Consider the following 5,495-nt stretch of genomic DNA (forward strand, 5'->3'; position numbering starts at 1 on the left):
ATCTTTTTAAATTTTGAAAAAGAATGAAAGAATTGGGATATTTAAAATTAAAGGAGAGCGAAAAGAAGGAAAAAATCAGAGAGAAAGACAGTAGTTCGATTTTTCAACAATAACCTCCACAAAATTATCGATTGTCGGAGTTTGAATCGGTCGATTGTTCTGAAATTTGGTCAGTCTATTCAGATATATAGGGTCTCATTTTGAATGGTTGGATCGTTGTTTGGACTTCTGGTTTTTCCGTAATCACGACTAATTAGAATCTATAAACTGAAAACCCCCATTCTCCCCACTATCTGTAACGACCCGACCCCCTAGGACTTAGGTTAGGTCGTTACTAAAATAAATACATGCATAGGATTTGAAACGACGCTCAATAATGCTGAAATAAATGCTAAATAGACAAGAGAAGTTCAAAAGCCATTTATTAGGTGCAATTGTTAAAACAATAATAGGGTACCCATAAATCATAAAGGATAGTAAATGAGTTTGAAAAACGATTCTTAATGTAAATTTTAAACATCAAAACTAAAAGTTAAGAGAACATGAAAATAACTCTAAATTTCATGATGCGGAAGCAAGAAAAACTAGTCCTAGTGACACGATCACGAATTCCGCTGCGCCATCGCCACTACATCTTTACCTTTACCTGAAACGTCAACATAAGAAAGAATAAGTATGAAATACTCAGTAAGCAACCCCACCACTGAGGACAGGCTAGGCATCTATGTCCTCTAGATACCCACCTATGGCACATAAACACACATGAAACAGGTAAAAGACTAAGTCCTATCCTACTGTAGTTAAGTATGCCCACTACCTCTGGTGAATCCCGTTGGAAACAGAAACTGGTGAATCCCGAAGGAGACACAAACTTGTGAATTCCGAAGGAAACACAAAACTGGTGAATCCCGAAGGAAACACAAAACTGGTGAATCTCAAAGGAAACACAAACTGGTAAGCATCTAACTAATCAGTGAGGACATTCACAAAGTCTCAACATTCAAAAATCAACACCGTATGAATCTATGACATACATATAATCCTTGATACCATGGCTCTACCACATACACATATACCTCAACAACATGTTTTACAACATTCAAGTATGCATTAACATCGTAGTTCTACAACATTCATGTATGCCTCAACATTATCAGATCAGATACAATCATATGGAAACACATACCACCCCATACTAACATTCAAGTATCTATGTGTATATTTAAACAATTCAGGTCTCGTGCCAGAATATACTCTGGTTTAGATCATACTATCATTCAACATGCTAACATTTACCATAACATACACTCATCATGCTAGCATATAACTAAAGTTTGGCCCGTGGGCAGTTCCAGTAGTAAGATTACTTACCTTAATCGAAAATCCACAGATAAACTCAGACAACCAAACGATGACCGCAGTTTGAAGAAACAACTCTAACATACAAATACAACCATTAAGGTTCAGTCCAAAAATAATTGCGACATCTCAGAGTCAAAACCATAATACCCAAAAGCTTACCCAAGGAACTCGATTAACAACCACTCCAAAACTCCTTCCAACAGATTTTAACTCCCAATGGACGAAAACTCAGAATCTTAGAGATACAAAGGTTAAGTCAAACTTAATTCAGTGATCAAAGCATGCCCACAACCAACAATAAGGACTATAACTTTTACCAAAACTCTTGTTGAACGATCTCGAACCCGCTGGACAGTCCCTCCAACAGCTTCCTCGATTCAAATCTAAAACTCCCAGATCCGGTGAACCCAAAGATGACGGCAGTAGCGGACGGAGAACGGAGGGCTAGGAGGCGTTGCAGCTGGAGACTGGAGCGGCAGCGACGGCGGACGCGCAGGTCCGGTGGCTAGGCTCGGACCTGGGCGAAATCAGCACGGTGGGCAGGTCAAAGTGGGAGCGGCGGCGACGCACAGATCCGGTGGCTCGTGCGGGAGTGAGGGAGGCACGGCAGTCGGACGACTGTGCAAACGGCAAGGAAGGAGCGGCTGGAGAGCTGGGCGACTGGCGGCCTGTCTAACCGGCTGGAACCCACGAACGACGGTGATTGGACGGCTGAGAAAAAGGGCAGTGAGGCGGCGTTGGAAGCAGAAAACGGAAGGGGCTCGCATGGGGGAGAAGGCGTGGGGGGGTCCTCTTTATTTTAAAAAAAAACTAATAATAATAAAAAAAAAAAAAAAAAAAGGAAAATAGTATAACTCAATTAAATCCTTTCCTTAATCCACTTTGCCATAAATTTCCAAATTGAGTTTGAAAAATTGAATAATTTGAATAATTTCCATGTCAACACTTAAATCCTCACGCTTAAACTTTAAATTCAAAAATTTCAAACATGGCCTTCAACTAAGGACAATTACTGAAAAAAGAAACATTACATCATTAATAAATAATAAAAAAAAAGGTGTGGGATGTTACATTATCAGTCGCTAACCTAAACAATTTGCATCCTTCGATAGAAATGCCCGCCGCCCATCTATGGTTGTCACTGGCGCTAGCGCCATTGTCACCAGGATTGATATTTTGAGTAAGTTATTTGATGTTTATGAGTTTTCTTGGATGCTCTTAAATACTCATCAAATTTTGGTTTAAGTCTTGGTTTACCCATATTATTTTGTTGTTGAAATTGAGGTATACAAACTTTTAAGGTGCTTTCTGACAAGATTAAAATTGTTTTGCATCTTTTTTGTAAAGTTTGGGGTCTTTGTTAAAAAATTTTGGATACCCTTTAAGTGTCAAATTAACTTCTGTTTTAATTGTGATTTTTTAAGATTGGATTAGAAGGTATAAAGTTGTTGTCCATTAGAGTTAAAAGTTGATTTTGGTGATATAGTTCTTGGATCGCGTTGGTTTTGAAGCTTCAAAGTGATTTTGGATAAAATCACATGTTGGTAAGTTGTTTGGAGATATTTGGGTTAAGTTGTGATTCCAATTGTACCCTAAATATTGAATTTAATTTTGATTTATGTTTTTGGATTTATTTAGGATTCAAGATTTTGCGAAGTTAAATTGCTAGCTATTTGGACTTAATTCCAAAGTAAATAATCTTATTATTAGAACCGCATTTGTGTCAAGCGATAACATTAGGATAATTTTAGAGAGAATATATGAGCATAATGATAATTCTGCTTGAGGCATGTTATGTCAATGTGCATGATCTAGAATTTTATGAAATATTTTAAGGAGGATGAATAAGCATGAACTAAGTTTTATATGATATGTTATAAGGATGTATAAGCATGATGCCATATTTTCATAATTGTGGGACTCTGATTTTATTGCATGATATTTAAGTTAGTGATAGTTGCCCCCTACGCGTAGTCGTGTACCCACTAGAGGTTGTGATTTCTTTTGGGACTTTACTAGAGGTTAGTGATCTCATTGGGAATTTCACTAGAGGTTAGTGCTCTCCTTCGGGATTTCACTAGAGGTTAGTGATCTCCTTTAGGATTTCACCAGAGGTTAGTAATCTCCTTCAAGATTTCACCAGAGGTTTGTGTTTCTTCGGGAATCAACAGAGGTTTGTGTTTCTTTCGGGATTTACTAAAGGTTTGTGACTCTTTCGAAACTTCACCAAAGATTGTGATTTCTTTCGGGACTTCACCAGAGGTTTGTGGGTACATCTCATCTACAGTAGGGCGAGTTTAGTTATTCACTAGATGGCCATCCAGGATTCATAGGGATTTTTGCATGTCTCACTAGAAAGTTGTATTTATTGAATATAAATGCATAGTCTGACCCGGTAGTGGGGTTACTTATTGAGTATTTTATATTCATTCTTTATCATGTTATGTTTTCAAGTAGGATAAGGACACACCGGCGAATGACAGAAGAAATTTGTGATCGTGCCATTGGGACCAGAGAGATGTTTTCGCTCATGTTTTCATGTTTTGATATTTTAAATTTCAGGCTTGATATTTGAATTTAGAGTTCCATTGTTTGAAATTTTTATTTATAAAGTTTCATGAAATTTATTTTTATTTTAGGGGGACCCCGACCAAATATTTTCAATTATTTAGATTTTACAAAAGCTATTTATTTAATCAAATTCTTTTGATTTTAGTTAAAATTTATGAGAGGGTCATTTTGAGATTTATGTATGCATGTAGTAACGACCTAGTATAAGTCTTAGAAAGTCGAGTCGTTATAGTTTACCATTTCAATAAATCATATGTTTAATTCAAACCATAAACTAGTATATAAAATTAGAATATGAATGTTGAAAATTTAAAGAATAACATGAGTCTTAAGCTTAGTTTGAGATTGCTGTAGTTTTTTTAAAAAAAAAATACTAGTTATTTTTAGAAAAATTAACTATGAAAGAGGAAGTTGTCCCACCGGGCACACCAATTTATTCGCACGAGGTTTTCTGTAAAATTTATTTTGTGGAATTTGAATTGTTGTATTTGTATTAATTTTAGTATAACGAGTACAATCTCTAATACACAATCCTTTGATGTTGATTAGAATCTGTAAAACATCTTATTAAAAATATATTTCAAAGATTGTGGTTAATGGTGCCAACCGTCATGATTTGGATTGCAAATCCAAGTTCGTTTTGTTACTCTCCTTGTCTCCTATTTTCATGTGGATTTTAAAAAAAATATATTTACAAATATTTTAGCTGTCCGAGGTATTTTCATGGCTCAAATGTTGCAACATTATTTTTTAAATATAAAGTACTTGTTTTTTAGGTTAATGGAGAATTTATCGCCACTTGAAAGCTTGTCATTTCTCATCTTTATACTATGTATTTTTTTTTTGAGGTTGTCATGAATCTTCAATGTATTTTTTCCCAAAAAACATTATTTTTCAAGTTTGTTAAACTATCTTTTATTAGATTTTTGGTTAGTTTAGATTTTATTAGATAGTATTTTTAGTTTATTATATTTATTTTTTTTAAAATACACCATAATCATAAGGATACAACTATAAGGGTTTATTTATCCATTTATAAATTTTAAAAAATAGTAGATTTAGACTAAAATAGTATTTGATCATTTTTAAAAAACGTCGTTCTATTTTGATCATTTATCCAATCGATTCTTTAAAAATTTAATAAGTGGATGAGGTTAATGGAGTCAAGGCCATATATATGTTGGGCCAACCCATCATTGAAGTTGACATTTTCTTATGAACTTCATTCAACTCATAAAGCAAATTTGGGTCAATAAATTAGCCATGCATTCGCATGTGTCATAATGTCAAAAAATTACAACTAAAGCAATTTCAATTTATTCAGTAGCCATGAGTTTGGTTAGAATTTAGTTCTCTTCAAGAAAACAATATATATATATATAAATATACAAACATTATCTTTAAAAAATCACACACATATAGAAATATTTTCATAAGAAAAACAATTTTTTTGTGCACACAAACACAAATCTAAATGATGGTTATATACTTAAGTGGATAATTTTATCATAATTTATTATAACATAATTTTGAAATTGCATTTCGTAGTGTTTTTTTATGGT

General features: G+C 34.2%; 1 long non-coding RNA gene across 1 annotated transcript; it reads right to left on the bottom strand.

The window, feature by feature from the left end:
• Window positions 1-398: 398 nt before the first annotated feature.
• LOC150032601 (uncharacterized) lies at window positions 399-2,110 on the bottom strand. Its single transcript, XR_016524776.1, has 2 exons — window positions 1,372-2,110; window positions 399-646 (listed from the first exon to the last, which is right to left on the bottom strand). It is a non-coding gene; the product is annotated as an uncharacterized LOC150032601 (long non-coding RNA).
• Between the last annotated feature and the right edge of the window lie 3,385 nt (window positions 2,111-5,495).

Source organism: Benincasa hispida, chromosome 11 (assembly GCF_027475165.1).
Source record: "Benincasa hispida cultivar pf3 chromosome 11, pf3_genome.v1.1, whole genome shotgun sequence".
Taxonomy (NCBI): Eukaryota; Viridiplantae; Streptophyta; class Magnoliopsida; order Cucurbitales; family Cucurbitaceae; genus Benincasa; species Benincasa hispida.